The sequence below is a fragment of the Barbus barbus genome (assembly GCF_936440315.1).
Source record: "Barbus barbus genome assembly, chromosome: 42".
Classification (NCBI taxonomy): domain Eukaryota; kingdom Metazoa; phylum Chordata; class Actinopteri; order Cypriniformes; family Cyprinidae; genus Barbus; species Barbus barbus.
This window is the reverse complement of record NC_136720.1, coordinates 11,753,564-11,775,357: the sequence shown is the minus strand read 5'-3', so window position 1 is coordinate 11,775,357 and position 21,794 is coordinate 11,753,564. Positions and strand designations below refer to the sequence as shown.

At 37.1% G+C, this 21,794-nt stretch overlaps 1 protein-coding gene across 2 annotated transcripts in view; it reads right to left on the bottom strand.

Moving 5' to 3' along the window:
* The window catches only part of LOC306861119 (PRKC apoptosis WT1 regulator protein-like), a 68,759-nt gene that overhangs the window by 46,053 nt on the left and 912 nt on the right, over window positions 1–21,794 (bottom strand). The gene's annotated exons all lie outside the window — the stretch shown is intronic.

Below are 21,794 nucleotides of genomic sequence, written 5' to 3'. Positions count from 1 at the left end.
AATTTTCACCTGTCAGATGAAAAAACAAGAAGGATTTAGAGGATAACAGATTTAGGGATTGGATTTTTTTTTACTTGAATCAGTAACCAACCACCTAGCAAGTAGCGATGCACCGAATATAATTCTTTAAATTAAACGACAAAACCTTAAAGTTTCCTTTTAGCCGAAAACCAAAATTACCAAATTTAAGGTACTAGGTAACTGAACTCAGTATGTTTAGGGTGTATTCAACCACTTGTAGTAGTTTTTTTGGCAACAAGTGACCTCTCAGTAATTCAGGCGAACAAATTTTAGATACAGGTACAGCAGTGAAGCACGTTATCACTGCTGATGCGTTTACCTGTTGTAGTTTGTGTGTGTTGTGTGCACGAAATATACACTGGCACAGTCAAAACGCGAGAAGCACTAATTAAATGCTTTGCTCAATTTCAGCCCTCCAAAACCATTTCACATTTGAATTCATTCTATTTGCGGTTTCGCCCTATTATTTTTGATTGCTGAAATTAGCAACAATCTAGAAACATCTCAGAACACCTTAGCAACCATATAGTAGGGTTGTGCGATATTTATTGTCTACTATAATATCGTAGTTGTTGTTTTAACACTATGCCAGCTGACTTTGAGTATGTCACTCAAAAAAACAAACAAAAACACATCTTGACAGTCCAAAAGCATTCACTGCATGATGAAGCCTATTATAATACCCCTATAATTAAATTTTAAAAAATTCTAAATAAAATAAATTATAATAACTGTATGGGTTATATATGGGTAAAAGATATGTAGTCTCAGCCTCAGACGTCACGCCCACTGACCGTTGGCTAAATGTTTGATGCATATGGCACACTTAGCTGGAAACACTTCAGGAGTTTCGAAGTCGTCATCGGATTGGTTGAATTATACAGGATTTCCGGGAGACGTGTGTGTCGCGTTCTTTAACGTTCCACCTAGAAACAAAGATGCCGTGACGCCAAACCCCCTCACGAAAGAAGAAATCCGTCAAGTTTACAACTGTGACGACGAGCACTTATCAGGATCAACTAAATGCTGGATTTTCAGAAGTATGTGAAATATTTAAAAGTTTGTGGCACAGAATCTTTAAAATACGTCCGATTTGTCATTTTACACACCGGCCTGTTATTGTGGGGACATTTCCACGCCCCGAAACGTGATGCTGAACAAAATGAACTGTGATTGGTTGTTTGACATGTCAGTCAAACGGCCTCATGGGCGGGCCTTGGCCAATGAAAGCTGCCATGGATTCCAGACCTTCAGCCGTCAGTCTGAAGATCTGGCTACACGAGACTAGATATGATAGTTGAGCAATATCAAACAAGCAAGACTACCGATTTCTCGAATTTCTAGCACCAATGTGATACTGATTGTATACAGATCAACAAACAAGTAAATATTGAGTGAGTTACATTTTAGACACAATAGTTTGTTTTGTTTTTTCTACGTAAAAAAATAATAAAAAAAATCTCAGAGCAACACTGCAGTGTTCAGTTGACCAAATCATGAGTCAATGATTCAATGATCCATTCATCAAGACAGTCGCTTCATTTCAAAATGAATCAGCCATTTTGAAAAAATCGTTTGAACGAATGATTTAGTCAGTGAATCACTCATTAAGACAGGGAATTGTTGCCACCTACTGGCGGTTTTAGTGTCACATTTATTTATCCATAACATACCTTAACCAGCACTGAACAAAAACACACTTGACAAAATGTTGTTTAATTGCCATTATCGAAAAAAACAGATTTTTTTTTGTTAATGTCACACACCCCTACCACATAGCAATGCCGCTAGAACAGCAGCAATGTGATGGTGAGTTTTGCACATGCAAGCAGCACCACCCACAATGTCAAAATATAGTTATATTTTGCTGTTTGAACAGAAACTCTTCAAATCGAAACGTAATTGACTTTTCAATCTCATCTATGTAATATACATCTAGGGGGGGAAACCATTATTGCAGCTCACTCTTCGGAACAAGTACATGTCAAACCAGTCGTTCAAACAGCAAATGTGTGTCTCCTTATACAAGGACATAAATAATTGAAATTGCTTCACTAGCAAACATATCACCAGAAACAACCGCCAAAAGAATTCAATGACAACTTTCAGAGCTTGCAATTCCAAGTGCCAATCAAATATATATTAACTATCATCAATATTCATTAAATTCTTCCAGCAGGGACAAAAACTACTGAGAACAGTCTATAAAAGACGAACAAAACAAAAAAAAAAGACAAATTGAAGTGTCTTTTTTTGTTCTTAAACGGAAAGCACAGAAAACAATGACTTTAATAAGCACTTGACCATAAAGGTTTTGTCCAACTGAAGGCGAAAAATGTGTATTTGAAAGATAAGTGACAAACCAACAGAAAAACAGAGTGTGTTTTCTCCTCTGTAGTCTGTATTATAACTAAGATGTCCATAAATGCTTTTACAAAGGAAGCCTCTCATATTTTGCCAATGGTAAAGATACTAAACATACCCTAAATTAATTATTTTAACATTTTAACACCAGCGTTCTCTAGCATTCCTTCTTTTTCTATGCTAACTACTTGTTTTATTTTTATTTATTACAAAAAAAAACTTGCTATGCTATGTGTACTGCATTCAACTAACTGAGACTTGTCACAACGTTTACATATTACTCCTTTGTTTTTGATTGCTTCTATTGTCCTCTTTTGTAAGTCGCTTTGGATAAAAGCATCTGCTAAATGACTAAATGTAGTTATAACGGATACATAAAAAATTATCTTAAGCTTACTAGGGCAGCATTTATTAGTGTAATGTATGTGAAATGTTTTCTATTTTAATATATTTATAATAGATGACTGTTTTCTATTTTAATATATTTTAAAATGTAATTTATTCCTGTGATGAGTTTTTGGCAGCCATTACTCCAGTCTTCAGTGTCACATGATCCTTCAGAAATCATTATAATATGAAGATTTGATGCCGTCCAAGAATCATTTCTTATTTGTTATGCTGAAAACCTTTGTGCTGCCTAATATTTTGTGATGCATTTTTTGTTTTTTCATAATTGATAAGAATGTTCAAAAGAAAACCTTTTATTTGATACAAACATTTGTAACAAATGTCTTCACTGTCAGTTTTAATAAATTGAATGTGTACTTATTGTACACACAGTCACAGAGAGGGGTCAGTGTACCTGCATGTTCTCCCAGCGAGCACAGACATGATTGTCGACTGTGATGAGACAGTGAGAATGACAGAAAAATCACTTTACCACACTATAACTGTCTGCAGTCAATGCAACTGTTAATTACAAAGAGATGCACCTGAACACAAAAAATTCAATTAAAGGTGTGCCTGTGTTGCCACAGCTTGTGTGATTGTATAATATGAACAAGTGTGCTGATTCTTCTTAAACTGACAAGCTTTCAAAATTAAAAACAATTAAACACTGATTAATCATTAGCATCCCCATTTAAAATGACCAAAAAAGTCTTGTATAATTCAGGTGTGATTTCCACAAGTGCGTGTGTGTTAAAGAGTGGAACGCCCATCTTGATTAGAGTGTAATTCAATACGAATAACACCTATTGTTTGGCTTGGATCACAGAGTAAAATATGTACCAGGATTAAAGAGTGTCACAATATTCCTCTCTTCTGTGTATGTGTGTTTAACACCACCACATTTTCCACACAAACCCTCCCTCTCTACAGGCAGTCAAATAGCCTAAACAGTCCGGGTCAGGTTGGAGGCACATTGCTTTAGACAGAGAGACAGAAAGAGGGAGAGAGAGAATTAGACGTCAGTGATTAATGCATTCCACAGCACTGCTCTCCCACAGCATGAAAGAATGTTACAGACAGCAAAAAGGCTTAAGAAGACCTTACAATAACAACCGAAACATGTCCACAAAACTTACAGATGCGTTCATCATAACTTTACCTTCTAATACAACCATTCACATATTTATATATATTTTTTAAATCACACAAGAACATTCACAAAGGCAGTCGGCTTATGACGTCAATCCTCATTTGCGTATAAATGAGGGAGTGGAATGCTGATCTCTATCTGCAGCCTGGCAGTGGCCTGTTAGAGTGGACTGGAGATTTCCTCATAAACCCATCAGACCTGCTGACACACACACACACACGCACGCACACACACACACACACACACACACACACACATACACACAGAGAGCTTGCTCTGTAAATTAGCAAAGCAGCTGTACTAGCTCATCAGCATTACGGAGACCCTTAACCTCTCTGTGGCACCAGCACAAGTTTTAAAGTGGCAGGGTTGAGCTTCAATGGAGTGTTTGTGATGTTATGACATGGAAATGTCTTATCTCATAAATATTAATTAGGGAAATGTGACAGATTCCTGAAACAATATATGAAATATTGTCCTTATAAGACATCTCATGTACTCACTATACTAATAACAGCCAATTATGCATAACTGCATGCAAACCAAAATGTTGCTAATTTTCTCAGACTGCTATAGTAGTAGTGTAATTGTCATTGTACTACCACCTTGACAATAAGACGCCTAAAGCTACAATAAAAATCTATAAGCATGAATGTGCATCAAAAATGCCAAAGTTACAAAAAGAGAGAGAAGAAAACAAAAATAGAGACAGAAAGAAAAATAAAGAAAAAGAGACAGAATGCCTATGGGCCAAGTAATGTTTGTTTTTCATGAGAAAACCCCCACTGTGGATGGCCAATTCCCCCTTAGGCCACAGGAACCCAGCTTTCTGAAACAATAACCCTGGTGGATCGACTGCAGGATGGCTGTTGGCATTCCCACGTCCACAGCCTGCCACCGGGATACAGCTCATCCAGCATAATGGATTGGGAAGTTGCACCTTGGGGAGTGAGACCTCCATTTAGAGGTTAGGGGAAATATTCTGACAGTTCTGAAAGAGATGTTCTGCTCCAGAGGACATGGATGAAAGCTATAAAATGTGGGATCTTGTGGGTTTGGCAGAGCCGCTTCTGGGTCAGCTCTGACTTAGCTACTAATAATAAGAGTTTAATGTTGAATGGAGAAAACCAGTTGAGGACCAGGGCTGTGACATAACCACAAACTAGGACACTGTACTTTTATGACCTATTGCATCTTACATATGCTTAAAAGGACCACAACCTCATTCAGCCTTTATCAAAGAATGTATGTTTTTAAAGGAATAGTTCACCCAAAAACTAAAATTCTGTCATAATTTACTTACCCTCATGTCGTTCCAAACCTATATGACTTTCATCAGTGGAACACAAACACATTCAGGGGTAAACCTAATGTATCTTTTAGCTTTTGTACTTCTGGGAAACGCCCCAGTAACAGCTTTGTACCTTTTTTTTCTAAGAGTGGACAAAAAAACCACTAATAAATATATCCATTTTTTCTTATATGTTTCACAGATGGAAGAAAAATCATACAGGTTTAAAGTGAAATGAGGGTGAGCAAATGATAGCAGCAGTTTCATTTATTGTCCCCAGGTTCATTTCCGAAAATAGAACTAATGAGCACTTCAGCATACACTGAAGCAATAAGAAACTCTGTTGCACAAAGCTCACTGTATCACGTTACGCCACCACTCTACAAGTTACAGTTGAATGACAACAACATTAACATTTAATGGGAAAGCAATCTAGGTATTTTTGTCATAGCTGCACTTGAGAGAATGCGAGCAGGAGCAAGTAGGCAAGCAAGATCAGGTTAAAGTTTTAGTGAGAGGGGCCACTCACCTGGAAACCTGTATGTCAGATTTTCATAACTGAGGCAATGTATGCAGACAGCCGATTTAATTAAGATAAGAACAGAGTGTTAAGGGTTAACACACACAACGTTAGCAAATGGAATGCAGGATATCTGCATGCTACGGTTTTAAAAAGCATAAATATTTATACAACCATGACCTTGTCTGTGTGGCCACCCAAATATCAAACATCACTCTAATGTCTGATTACATGCAGGAAATCAAATCTAAAAAAAAAAAAAAGCTAAATATGTAGTATTTAAATTGGTAAATGGTATTTAAAGAGTCTGTGGAAGGATGTAGAAGAGCCCACCTTAAATATAAATTATATAATATATATATAAATAATATTGTAATAATTCGGGCTTAACGATTTGGGTAAAACGATAAATAAATTGAATAGCGATTTTTCTGATTGCAAATTCAATTAAATTTTTTGCTTGACAATTTGGTAAAAACAAAATCATATATATATATTAGTGTTGTCAAAAATATCGATATTTCGATAAATATCGATACTGAAATATCTGAACGGTACCAATATTAATTTCCCGAAGTATCGATACACCGATACCCGAGCTGTCACTTTCACTTCTCTCCAAAGGCGCGTGGACAAGCACCACACGTGACCGCACTCGTCTCCTTCGCTCTGGTTAAATAACAAAAGTGAAGTGAATAGAAAGATGACTGCTCTGGTTGTTAAAGAACACAGCAGGAGAGCTATCTGTAGGGATTTATGATCTCCGCGATGCAGAGAACGCCACAGAATCCAGTCATAAAAACGGAATTTACAGTTTAACGCGGAATGCCACGGAATTTGTCAAAGTTTGGATGAATTAATCAAAAGTAGGTCATTACACTTAAATCAAATCGCGATATAGACTAGTATCTGTAAATATTAAGCAGCAAAAGTGGATTTAAATATGAATCCTGCATGTTCTGCCCGTCTCTGTGTGAATGTGCTGCACGTGCGGTTGTGTTTACTAATGTGGCGCTCGCGGTGATTTCAGCATCTGTCGTCTCAATGAGGACATAAATACATCAACAATATCTCCAGAACTGATCTGAAAGGCACTTTACGAGCATTTTACCATTTAATTTGAGTAAAACTAGCGTCATATCATACACACACAGAACTTTAGAAGTATTCACGGCAACCCGTCAAAATAAAAGTTCGGTTTAACAGCCTATTAAAGACCGTGTGCCAGAAATAGGCTATATTACTATTATTTAGTAGAATGTACATAATACTACTACTTACTACTACTGTTAATTTTTTTAAAGAATCACAAAATATTTTTATTTTAATAGTAAATCCCCTTCATTTGCCAAAAATGTAAATGTTTAATTTTCATTAATTCAAATATAAATGAATTAAAATTGTTTTATGCCTTCATCTGATATCCAGTCAAATTTAAATACACAACACAGAATTTCTGAGGGGAAAACACATTTCATAAGGCTACTGTAAGAATAAATAAAAATTGTTTGTATGCATTCAAATAATAGACATGCTAAAACACAGAATTTGGTAACAATAAAACATAAGGTGAGAAAAAAATAAAACATTTCATACGGCCTTAAACGTGTCATTTTTGTTACACTTTAAATAAATTAAATGTTAAATTGTATAATTTTCATGATTTTAATGAATTAGACATGCTTTTAGATTAATAGCATTTAATTTGACCATTAAAAAAAAAAAGAGTCCAGAAAAATTCTAACGAAAAAAAAGACAGAATCCAGAAAAATTAAAATGGAAAAAATTGAATGTAGAAAAAAATAAAACGGAATTTGGGGAAAAATAAAACGGATTTCATAGGGCCCTATATCTGGAAATATTTTGGTTATGAAGCAAATGAGAATATCAACAAATAGAACTTTGGATTTTAATTAGTACATGTATTAGTAAACGTTAGTTTCAATTAACATTTAACTAAGATTAATACAAGATTAATAAATAAATCAACAAATGCAGTACCTCAAGACATTTTTTTGTTCATGTAAAATATACCGCATGTTCTCGACTTGTTACATTTATCTTTAAATTAAAAAAAATTACCCCCTTAATATTGTGGCAGTTTTTTTCTCCGTGGTATCGAAAATGGTATCGAGTATCGATATTTTTCAAGGTATCGTATCGAAGTTAGAAATTCCAGTATCGTGACAACACTAATATATATATATATATATATATATAAAATCTAAAGTTTGGGATCCGTAAGACTTCTAATGTTTTTTTTTTTTAAGAAATCTCTTATGCTCATCAAGACTGCATTTATTTGATAAAAAAAAAAAAAAACAGAAAAAAAAACAATAATACCGCATCTTACGCATTTTCATCCATTTTTTCATTTCTCATTCAGTTCCATTGCACCACAGGTGTAGGACAAACTATGCATAAGCCTAGGGTTAGGGGTTTGCTCAAATCCTTAACATTAAGCATGAACAATAATAAGCATCATACTTGCCTTGGAAAACACCACTAATTAAGAAAACACAATGCTTACAACCCATTTGGAAAGCATTTCTTTAAGCTCTCCGCAGGGAGCGGTGTCATCTTTACCAGGACTACAAAATTAAATGTGACTCCAGAGTAACGTTAGCGCGCTTTGAGACATTCGTGTTTCCACTTCGCCAACTCATGCAGAACACATGCACAGACATGCTAAGAAACAGAAAATGAATGGCAACTTCCAACATGCAGGTCAATGCCAAAACAGTAATTAAAAGAGAGAAAGTAGGAGGGAAAGAGAGGGGCGTCAACATAGATTCAAGAGAGAGAGAGTATGAGCAATAGAGAGAGAGACTGGGAGTGGGGTGTGGTGAGAACTGAACTTTGCTTGAGGCATAAACCAGGCTCATCATTATACAAAGAATTTTTACTAGCTTTTCTTACTCCGCGCTAAAAACACAGACTGAGCTTGGATTTTTCACAGACAGAGGCTGCATTTCTTTAAGTGAAAGCAAGTCACATATTTAATTCGACAAAATAGAGTCTGTGAAGGACAGACTTTCAATATGTCAATGTCATAAATCTAAAAGCCCTCAAGTTTGAAATTTTTGAAGAGAGGTTTTTTTTCTTTTTATGGAATAATCTACATAAGTACACAGTTGTCTAACAATTAACTGAAATCTTTCAAAGAAATTTCAGTCGGACTAAAGCATCTACGTGATTTGTTTTGTTCCAGTTGAAATCAGACTTGATTTCGGTGTCTAAACAGTTATTCTTTTCAATCTTCTACTACAGTATTAAAAGCAGGGTAGGTGATTTGTTTAAAAAAAACACACTTTTTGATATGCTGGTTGATAGTCTCTTCACATTCCGATAGCAATCACCAAGTTATACTAACATTCACAAACACAAACATACAACACTAGACGTAAGAAACTTTTTAAACTTTTAACATAGCTAATTTACTATAGATTATCGCTTTCAGTAAGTTAGCCATGTATAGGTTTAAAAAATTGTTTCTTACATCTAGTGTTGTATGTTTATGTTTAACTATGTAGCACTATGGTCCTGCTATCATTTCGTTCCACTGTATGTCGATACATTTAACGGAATGACAAAAGCTCGACTTGACTTGACTGGATTTAAGTGATCTAATTGTATTTATATTGTCTGTGGAAAGCTTGGGACCATAAAATATTCTTCTCATATCCTTGATCCAAGGGCTACGATAGGCTGTCCTACCTGCCTGTCAACATATTTACTTGCATACTTCCACACATCCTGTTTGCGCAGACATGATACGTCGTCAGCATGTTTCATTATTACGCCATTGCAGACTGAGCGAGAATGGAAGGCGGTATTACTGTATTATTATTATTATTATATGCTTTGTACTGTAATGTTTTCTTATGGTGAATGAGACATGAGGTAATCTGACATCATTGCATTCAATCCTCCACCAACGGCGTCTCTCAACGTGTCGCTGGTTAGCCTCTGGTCTGCCTGTGCATGCTCATGTGTTTTGTAGGAGGCATGGCTTTGGAGAGTGATTTGCAGGGAGGGTGAGATCTTATGCTTTCAAAGCTAGCTTGCTATTGCTAGCCTCTCTAAAATCCCCTACCCTTCCATTAAAGCAGACAGGTGTTAAAGTCCTCTGATCAACTGGTTAAACCTAGTTTAGGATGCACCAAAGACAGAACTCTAAGAAATCTAGCATGTGGCGAACAGGTTGCGTTACACTCAAAGCTCTCATTTCAAAGATTTATCTCGTTGAAAAGGACAATAACACATTATTCAAACAGAGGACAATGTAGTACAAATCCTCTCCACGTCTGTCAGTAGAGCAAGAGGGACAATACACCTGCATACCAGGCAAGCCAAAGAGCATTCCATGTGCTTTCTCAGATTAAGGCCGGTGTTAATCAGCGGTTTGGACTGGGACCGTTGGAGCATGCTTGGCCCTCCCCACCGGGGGCCTCAGTGTATGGAGCCCATTGTGTTCCAACATTAACAGACACAGAAGCATGAGTCACCTTCAAATCGCGTCTGGGTATTACCTACCTCATCCAATCAGAATGCTGGGAGAGGTGAAGACCAAGCACCTGTATGGTAATGTGTGCAATGCAACTCCTCGTCAGCATGGTAGTGCTTAAAGGGGCATAGCCTAACTGCAGTCTCATGGTTGGGATTTCTGACGTTTACGCAAAATATTAAAAAAAACACTTCTTAATCTGTTTCTAACAAAAACGCAGCTGGTCTTCCTTTGGTTGGCATGGGTAATTAACACCCACTGGTTATATTAGTGTTAAGTACATACTCCCTAGCTATCATTGGCCAACAACTTCGTCGAGCTTACCAAACCCTAAAAAAAGATGACAGAAAACAGTCAAAACAAATGATTATGAGTGAATCACATGCAAGGCACATAATTATCATCCAGTCAGATTGTTAGCAATAGCTAGAAGAATGCTAAAACAATGGTATTAGTAAATCTCCGATACGACATTAGCCGCTGCCATTATAATAAACAGAGACTGGTAATGTAAATAGGCCGAAGTCATCTCTCCACTAATAAAATATCTTGTTTTTCCATTAGCAGATGTAAACTAAGGACAGTAACTTCATTAGAGGAAGTATATAAGGTCATCTGGCTAGCATCTGACACAGAAGTAAATGGGGAGAATGAAATGTAATAATATTGCTGTTGTCTGTCACATACCCTGAGTCTGGTGCTTTAATTGTCATTGGCTCTGTCCCAATTGAGGGAATAAATGTTTAGATCTCTCAAACTCTGTCTTCCTCTCTCATTTAGACATAAGCCACATTGTCTAGTAAACACAGACTGACTATGTCGTTTATTTCTCTGTTCCATAACAGTGAATTGCCTACTGCATACAGGCAGCTGCCTTCAAAAGGTAGTACTCTAACTATCATGAAACCTTATAATTGACGAATTTGAAGCACTCGACATTACAGCTGACATGACTCAATTTATTTCAATAGAGTCTGGCTTAAAAGGGTGAAATGTAAAAATGATGGCACATACACAAATATTTATTATAGGAGAACAATACGTCCAGTTTTTTTCTTTAACAAATTAATTTTTTCACTGAGCTTGTAAATGCAAAATGGGATTGCATTTCCCTTCATAGAGAGAGCATTAGGATTTTAATAAATTATGAAGAATAGGTGTTACAATTTCATAATGTAACAAAAGTAGCAACAGATCCTTTTTGTCATATTGTGACATACATATGCACAAAGCGGATTAGCAAAAATGAAATCAAATGTATGGCCTATAAACTTGGGTCTATGCATCGGTTGTTGAATGGATGGAGGTAGATTTGAATGCGAGCTTGCAGTCGAATGCAAGAAAGGGATTGGATTTAAGGACTATGAAATCCAGCATAGGTTACCAAAGAGAACTCTGTAGTTTCACCATAAAGATCGAATTCATGTGACATTTTTATTAAACATTACCAGGTCAAGAAAATAAAAAAAATGAAACATTTGCATGGATGAATCATTCACAATAGGACCGATAACATGCATTTCAAATAAATAAGCCACTAACTGGTCTGCAGAATGTAGATAAGTTTGTTTCTCATTGGGGGAGAAACAAGAACAGTGAAACAGACTTTGAAAAAATAAGAAAGATTAAATTGGACATTTAAGATGAGCAAAAGCAGACAAGAATAAACAGTTTATCTGAAGGTTAAACAAGTCCAAAATCCAACCGCAGTATCAACAGAGACATGTCGAGGAGGGGAGGACGGGGAGAAAAATTAAAAGCTGAAAGGAGAATGCAGAAGGAACCCTTTAGGATCAATACGGACATGATGAAAACAGGGCTGTGTGATCGTAATGCATCATTTAGGGCCTGACTCTCACTGAAGAAAAGGACAGAAAGGGCCATATAACAAATACTTGACAAAAAAATAAATGAGCTAGGAAAACTAATCAACTGTGAATAAAAGCTGAAAACTCTAAACAACTGATGGTGTGTTATCCAAGATGAAGTTCAGACAAAGATCAATAGGTTTAAAGTGAAGTTTAAAGCGTTTTGAGTTACAGTAGGAAAGGAAATTAAATGGGAGGAAAAAGGGGAATTACTAAACTTTAATCTTAATGTCAATCTTTTACTTGAAGCAGGATACAACCCTTTCTCTCTCTCTCAAGGCAACAGCAACCCATCTGGAATATCAATCCTGTCAATTAACAATGCCGATCCAAGATAGATCACTCTCTGCATGTCTGACTTGTGATCCCAATCTATGCTAGTTCATTTAAATAAAAGGAGCCAACAGGACTTAAACGAACAAAGATATAGTCTTTATGGTTATTTAGTGGGGGGAAAAAAACAAAATAAAATAGGCTTACCCTCAGTCAAACAGACCAAACCTACAGCCTGCAATGAATACTTTGAACTGATTGCTGAACAAAAACAGTTTGGTATTTTGTTGGCATGATTTTTCAGGCACTGTTATCAATATGGAGCAGGCCATTAAACAGGGTTTTAGTGAAATACCCTGAGTCTGATCTCACAAGCTAGAGTTTGGGTGAGTTCAGTGTGTCCATAAAGAGCAGGATTAGATTGTTCATACTGAATACTACCGCTCAATGGAGCAAGAAGTGCAAGTAAGCACTTAGGGTTTAGAAAGGAACAAGTTAGAGTCAACCTGATAAGGCATTCACAATCCATTGTACATCCTTAATATGACAAATTTCAGAGATATAAAGATGTAGGGCATTGGAAATTGATTAGAACATGAAAAATGTCATATACTGTGTCAGATCTTAACAAGGTGGTTATAAATTAAAACATTTTTGATGAAGCACTGTCATTTATGTATAGCTTAAGAGTAGAACTTCATCGCACTGTCAACACGATCCTTTAAGCAGAAAGAACCTATCACTTATACAGTGCTCAGCCCTGGGTGTGTGAACATTATCAACATTCCTGCACCTGATGGCACCTGATGTTTGGTTAATAACATGATGTTTCTAAAGCACCATATTAAATCTGCAGCATAAATGTAATGACTGACATTCCAGGCAATGACGTAGAGCTGCCACATCACACTGCTAATCCTTTTTGCTATCTTTGGAGCCTCTTCTGACTCACGCTTCTGGAAGGCCTGAAGATTAGCAGGTGTTGACTAGGGAGTTGACCCCATAACCTCTCACGTCATTTGTGGTCTAGAGGTTAACAGGCATGGCCCGTACAAATGCACGAAAACAAGACCTTGTGCCCATCAAGGTGAAAGGCATATTTAAGCATTCGCCAAAGACACGGTGAAGGCTGATAAAGGTGAATGCCACCAGCATAGAAACTTGCACAACAACTGAAGGACAATTCAAATGAATGGGTCGAGAAATAGCCAAGCAAGCAGAACTTTAAGACGACATTGATGCTGTCCTTACATCTTATTGTAAATGTTTGTATGACAGTTTCCTAGTCGTACAGAAAATCCCCTTAAATCGTATTTACGAATGGAAAACGTAGAGATCATTTTGAGTTCGGAGTTTTCATGTTGGCTGGGCCATAAACTTTCAACACGCTGGAGAAGAGAAACATTACGTAATGATTGTCAAGATTTATTTGTTTTTCCCACATCTACATTGCTTTCTCTTTTTTGTTACAGTCATGAATATAAATAACCATTTGAGGCATATTATCCTCCAAAGAAAAAAGAGCATTTACTTGCCCAAAATTTAGGAATTGCCAGCATGCTACCTGACTCTTCAGATAGCGAGGTGAATGTATAAATCGTGCAAGTAATGTTTGTATGATTGCCATTAAATGGATGCTTCATTTTATTCAATCTTCATTGGATATTGACAAAATAGCTTCCATATGTTTTGATTTGAAAAAGATTTACCCAAGAAACAGGCAAGAATGATCTTTCCTGTCATCCTCTGATTCCAATTCTCTCCAACAGCAAAGCAACTGAATGCAACAAACTTATAATTCCAACATCAGAAGTGGGAAGTAGGACATTTCTGATAGCACATGAAGGCAGCATGAGAACGGGGCAGTGATGTGAGAAGGCCAACCCAACGGATAGGACTACTTCCAAGGAAACTAGAGGTATGTCCTGCAAAGGATAACCCTGTGGCAACATGTTGTTCTTTTAGATAATTGTTGATCAAGCTCTCATGTCCATGGGCTTTTGGTGGTACGTTTTCATTTGATGCTCTGAGTTTCCCCGGTTACATTTCAAAGCTTCTCTGCTCTTCGTTTGTCTTTTGATGTGTCCATGGATACTCTTCCTCAAAGCAGATCCCTGGGGATTGTATTTGGCTTCCTCAAACACCGAGTTACGTGGTATGGAAGAAGTTGTGGACCTTAGAAGTGATTCACATTTTTAAGGCCTTTGGTCAAACAAATCATAACAGTTAACAAGCAGAGTCAAGACACAAATGCGACTTTAATGAAGGAAAGTCAACTTAAATCAAGCTTAGGATGGCATTCAGTGATAAAGGTCATGTTTCTTGATTGTTCTGCACATTTCTACATTCTTCAAGGCTATTATTCAGTAATGTGACTCGAAACAAGGAGAAGAGGACAAATGGTGTGTTTTATTTCAATGCCCCACTGGCACTTGGTGTCATAGCTTGGCAACAATGCAAACATTTATTTGAGATCAAAGTCTGAGGTGTAACCATGGAGATGTGGCACGAGGCGGCATACCGGAGAACTCATAAATATGATGACAAAGCCTTGGATGTACTGACAAAAATATGAAAGCAACTTGGATCTGTGCTTGTCTTTGCTAAACTTGCCACCACTGTGCTACGAAGTTGAATGGGAGGAGACAAGGAATTGTTGCTATGCAACTGCTAAGGTGTTGTGAGTGGATTTTAGTGTGCAGATGCTAGTGATTTGGGTGTTTCTAGGGCATTACTACGTAGAGGCCAGGGTTTTGAGAGTGGTTGTTTAAAACAAAAGTGTCCACATCAAAAGAGTCAACATCAAAGTCTCTAGTCTGCTCTCTAGATCTGGTTCAGGATCCTCCTTCAATGCAAATGCTTTCAATGTACTTCAATTTGTCATCCATTTTATCATACAGCAAACAAAAGCCAGATTATTTAGAAAAGTAATAGCAATGATAATCAGTTTAATTTACATTTCTAATCTAAAAAAATAGCACCAAACTACATATTACCAGTGTGCATTCAACAGGAATCATTGGTGTCTGCAGTGCAAATTATCTAAATTATATTTAAATTTTAAAAGCAAGGGATAGTAGTAGCTTTTTATTGAATTTTTTCATTGATATGTTTATTATTGAAATGTTGTTGTTATATGCATGTGTTAATTTTATTTAATTTCTTTATTTTCTTAAATATGTGGGTAGATAGTATTTATAGAGTTGTAACTTTTTAGTTTTAGTTACTTTTTCTTATTTGTAAGTCGCTTTGGACAAAAGCGTCTGCTAAATGACAAAAGTAAAAGTAAGTAAGTAAAGTAAAAGCAATATTCACAAAATGTATTAACTTTTTTTTTGTTGCATAAGTCATTCATGCGTTACAGACATATTTGAAACATATCATTAAACACTAAATTAACATTATAAAAATATATAAGCAGTTTTTAATTGTTGTAGCCTAATAATTATTTTGTCATCACTTCATTACTGTGCCAGAAATACAACGATAATTCAAAATTTTCTCTGCATATGGTTAAAAGACACGTTAAATGCACACCATCCTCAACATTACTCATTGGACATAATACATGTCCAAATAAACAAACAGTTTGGGACGAGACAAGTTACATATATAAGTTTAACACTCATTAAGTTTATTGGTTCATTCAAATTACCTAGACATGAATACTGCATGAATACTAAAAACAACAGTAACAAAAACAACTGTTACAATGACTCAACTATACATTGTTTTCTGTTTCTGTTCTTTGCTCCTATAATAAACAAGTATCTTGTATCAGGTGAAACTGATTTGAGATCCTAAAATACCAACCTATCAGCACGCTTCACAACACATGACAGAAAGAGAAAACAGACACAGTGAGAGATGACAGATGGAGAGGGAAAAGATCAAAGGATGATAGTAAGAAAAGAAAAATAGAAAGCAAACAGCGAAGTGGTGAATGTAAGCAGACAGGCTAATGCCTAATCACGCAGAGTGGCCTGGTTTTACCACTGACTCATACCAAGCGCCCTGCTGAAAGGAATGTTCACAAACAACTACTGGCCAAATCCACTTCGTTTTATAATCATTGTTTCTGTTCGCACACAATCAAAGCTAAAAGGCAGCCGTGTAAATAATCACTGTGTGACAAAGTGTTAGCCGATATCATTAAAAACATGCTGGCATGTGTTCTGCACTTGTCTGAAGAATACACATTGAATACAATTTTTTTTCATATTAGTTTGTGCTCCATGTTGAATACGGATTGACAAAGTGAAAGTGTTACAGTTACTATAACAGCTACACTAACCAAACTAGTTTTTTAGTGGCCTGACATTAGCTCAGCTATTTCCAGAAACATCTTTTTTCAAAGAATTGCAGTGTAATGTGACAAAATGCTGTCACTGTTTTTTTTTTTTTTTTTAGTTACATTGTAATCAAATGCACTCGCTGAGATCCCTTTATATTGGTATTTTGTATTTTTGTCATTATATTTTTATGTCTAACAATAAAAGTACACTACCAGTCAAAATTGAGCTTAATGTTTTTAAAGACACCTTTTATGCACACCAAGGCTGCTTTTATCAAAAAGACAGTAAAACTGTAATATAAAATATTATTACAACTTAAATTATTCTGTGTGTGTATACACGCTATATAGAGCACTATATAGATTCCAACTAGGCTCGACATGAAAAGGTTTGAACATGAAAATGCCGACACTATTATCCACAAAACACAATCAAAAGAAACTTGTGTGGGCGATAAACAACTCATATTGCATAATTAGTCTCTTCTATCTACAATGAGTCTCTATATATTTGATGGTTAATATGCATGAGGACCAGTACTTCAGTCCAATGACATTTCATGCAGAACAACCCAGTGTAATACAGCAGAAAAAGCAACCACCAAAATGCAGTGTCACTCATCTGCTGTTGTGCATGCTTATGACAAAAAATACCTTAAAATACCTTTTACTGCTAACCTTTTATTGCTTAAAACATATTTAAAGGCTTAAAACTGACTGTAGTCTAATTGTCATTTAATTATGAGTTGCCTGGGAAGCTACAACTTCACAGTAGCTTCCCCAACACATGGTTCAGGTTATATACAACTTATGCATTCCTCTTTTGAACTCTGCCCACTGATACTAAAGGCTTCAAAGATTGAACTAAGAAGCAACTGCTTTTGAACACAGACAAATATACTTGATAAGAGCGGGCCGCACCGTGAGAGCAACAGGTCATATAGTTCATTCTCTATGTGGTGTCTGGTGCACGTTAATAAGTGACAACTCAATCTTCAGCAAATGCATCACTGCGATGCTGACAAAGCACTGAGATATTTCTCAAGCAAACAAAAAAAGCGAGTCCAAACTCACAAGCCTGGAAAGGGGCTATTTATGGAGTTCATACCTACACAAAGTCTACACCAATGAGGAAGAGTGATGAACGCAAAACTGTCACAATCAACCGGCTAGCTAATTCATGTGCACACACCGTGACCATTGTGTTCCTAAGTGAGACCAATCCAAACGCAAAAGGTGGCGCTATCATCATATGCATCATTATGACACGCAACGGAAATGATTGTGGCTCGCAGAGAAAATGGCAATGCCTGTCATGCATCATAAACAAGGAAAAGCATAAATTCTGAACTGAACGTGAGTCAGTCTGCGTCATGCTTGAAAAGACCGGACAGCTAGGTAAGACGGAGCAAAATGGAATCTGAGGAGAAGGGTGACCGCTCAGAGGGCCAGCACAGGGAGTCTTGGTCTCATTGCATTTCAGCTCTTCGATTATGTGTGCTAATTTGGTCCGACAGTTAAAAGGATGTAGCGCATCATGCTTTGACTGTTGAGAGGTACATTAACAAGGCCTGACATCCAAGGGACCCGGAGTATAAAATGAGGCTCTTCCTGTTTTATCAAGCCCTCAGTTTTAAAACTTTCAAGTTGCTCCTAATCTCCACTTAATGGCATTACACTTCTGGTGAAGAACATGAATGCAGTGCAGCCTCTAGTACAATTATCAGTGGTAAAAATAAATGCAGGAATTTCCCTTGTTGAAAAGATTACCAAAAATACTCCACTATGCTTGGTACATAGCCTGGAATGTCCTAAAACAAAAGAAGAAAGTGTTAATGTTGGGTTGCTTACCTTGCTTACCCATGACTGAATCTCAGAGGTATTTGTAGTGTTGATGTGACCTTGTTTGGAAAAAATGGTGACTGCAAAACATGCTGTCCCATGCTTGTTTAGGCGGCAAAGTCTCATTCCAGGCAGTAGACCATTGCCAACAATGGCAAATGTACAATGTCATAAAATTGCAAAACCAAATTTTTATGTTTGACATAATACAATGGCCGTTAACCAAGGTGCCAATGTTTTGACATTTAACAACAGGTCACCGACCGCTAACAATGAGTTGATCAACAACTGCAGGTTTAAAACAGAACAGTCCATAAGGAAATAGTGCTTTAACAGAAGCATTTCGACTTACTCTAGTTGTGATTTGCTTGAACGAGGGCCTTGTTTGGTTAACCAGACCCTACAGGTCACTAGAAGCAGAAGATAAGGAAATGTTAAGGACTGCTCTTCATCCACATGACTGCTCCCAATGCCAAACATCTGCCAGTTAGTTCAGGTTTCCTGCTCAAATGTCACAAATGTACAGCAAATTCCCAAGGGCTTCAAAATGTAAATCGTAAGTTATGATCTCTTTCAGCGTTGCAGTACCTGGCTTTTTGCCACTAGCAACTCCTTCAGCAATAAACAATCATAAATATTTATTTCTCAGAGCTGTGAATTCCATCCAAATATAAAATGATCGCCCTGCTGATGGACAGTCATATCCAGGTTCATCTCCAGGTCTCCTGTGCAAACACCAGCTCAAGGTTTTCACACCACATAAAATTGAGAATGTTGTTGTTTATGCTGGATTTGGAATTTGAAATGGAAAACCACCAAGCAGACCGGACATGGAGGCTTTTATCTCCAAACGGGTCGTGAGGAGTTTAAGACTCTGCCAGATGTCAAACAATAGCATTTACGTTTATTAGAGCTGCGCTGGTCCAAACACTCAGAAATTAAAACAAACTTCTCAGTCACCCTAGCTAAACATACATAGCAAGAGAACATATATCAAACATTCTGGCTGGTGATATGAACTTTCCAGATCAGTTATACTAAACAAACACGTTACGGATTAAGGTTACAGTGGGACATACACATATCCAGAAGGCTGAGGTCCACTTAAAGGTGTTTGCAATACTCATTTGCAAAGTCGGCAGCAATGAATTACTAACTAATTACTGTGAGCCAAACTTCGGAGCAGGCTTTATAGACGTTATTAGCGCCCATCACAAAGACAGCAGGAAACAAAGTTTAGGTTTCGTGCGGAGAGCTGGGAGGCTCTGCAAGAGTCTAGTAACTCACAGCGAGCTGCTAAATGCACACTGAGGAACAATGAGCCCTATAAATTTGAAGCCACAGCAGGAAGTACAGGCAAACGACCTACGGAAAGTCCAAATGTCTGGTTTACAGCATATCATTTCTCTAAGCAGTTCAGGGAAGGATAGTAAGGGCCTTTTCAAAAAACCAAGCAGACATTGGACCTGTTTGATATGTCCAAGAGGTGTGAGACATATGGTTGGACACCATATCAGGCATAAATGATAGTTTCAGGTGATGGGACCCTGGTTGAATGTGTTTAGACAGCATGTCATAGCCATTAACTGCCTTCACACTTACACTCTAGATAGAGCGCTCGAACTGCATGCCATGCTCCCTCGCTTCAACCCCAGACAGAATAAAAAGAAAGTGTCAAAACGATAAATAATTCAACCAGCTCCACATATGCATTCTCGCAGTTACAGCCCCAGAGAGGCCATGGGGCATGTATACTTGCACACTTACCTTTCAAAGACACCTTAACATTAAGTCTTGGCCTGAGCCCTCTTCCCAAACTACTTTTACCTTGGCACAGTGCAAGAGGCTAATGACAGGATGTCTTCAGCCCAAGCAGATATACTGGTCAGCCTCCAACAGTAACTATCTGCGGGGCAGCGGAGCTGGGTGGTACGCAGGCATTCACAGCTCCAGTATGTACTGCAATGGCATACTACACTAACAAGCCTCCCTTTCCTCATGCGGGGCAACGTGACGGGTTGAACGTGTGAGAGATAGCAGTGGTGAAACTTACGAGTCAGTTGGCATGTTTTGGAGGCCAACTGTTTTGGTGAACTGATCAGCTGATAAAGTTTCTTAAACTAAAGGAACAGCCGTGCCATGTTCTCCATCATCTACATCACATGATAGAGAATGTTATTCTGCCAACCACAGTCATTATAAATCATGAAACGGAGAAAATATGTATAGCATTATCTCAATCTGTTAGTGATCAAACCCTGTGCCTTCTAGTCTTGATTTATGTGAGAGTTGCTTGGAGGAGAACATGCACTGAACAGATATTTCACATACATTACGGAAGGCATGCGAGTGAACTGATGGAGTGACATTTAATGATGAATTTCATTTAAAAGCTTTTTCTACATAACTTGGCTGGAGTTGTGTCTATGTAAACAAATGTGGTTGTGCCAGTTTCACACAAATGGACCAACACATCACTTACAAAAGAGGTGTTATGGTATTTCCATGTTTCCATGTAATACCATGTTTTGTAGTCACATAGGTTAAGATCTACATAGCAAATGTGGTAAAAAAAAAAGAACCAATTGACCACCTACAAAAAAGGTACCATGGTATTGCCACCTTTTTTGAACGGCGGTACCATGGCAAACACATTCTTGTCTACTTTTGTTACAAAACATATTTAGGATACTGTCTGTAAGTAGGCCTATATATGGTTGTAACTCCAACTCAGTAGATATGGGCCGACAGATCATTTACACAAGTACCACAGTATTACTATGCCTTAAATATTGTTTGGAAACTAGCATGATGGTTAATACGACAATATGCTTTGAAATACATGTAGGCCCAAATACACATCAAAGAATAAAGGACAAAAAACATTACAATTGGTTTTAGGACCATTATGAACCATGTTGGCCTCCAAACATACTATGTTTTTACACTTAATTTACAAAGTATGGTTGCAACTCAGTATATGGGCCATTAACACACAAGCAATACTGTATAACTGTGTTTGACATGGAGCCATTGGTATAATTAGGTTTATACGGTACAAAAATGGCATATTAATGTCAATCCTTCAGTAACATGATATACATCAAAGCATCATTGTTTTTTTTATAAAAGTCCAGTAAAAGTATCGACTCTTTTATTTATACAATGGCAAAATGCTTGCCTATTTAGTTTTTCTAATACCATGTTTTTATACCTAATCTACAAAGTTTGGCTAACATTTGTCCACTTAAAAATGTGGTTGCAATGAAGGCAA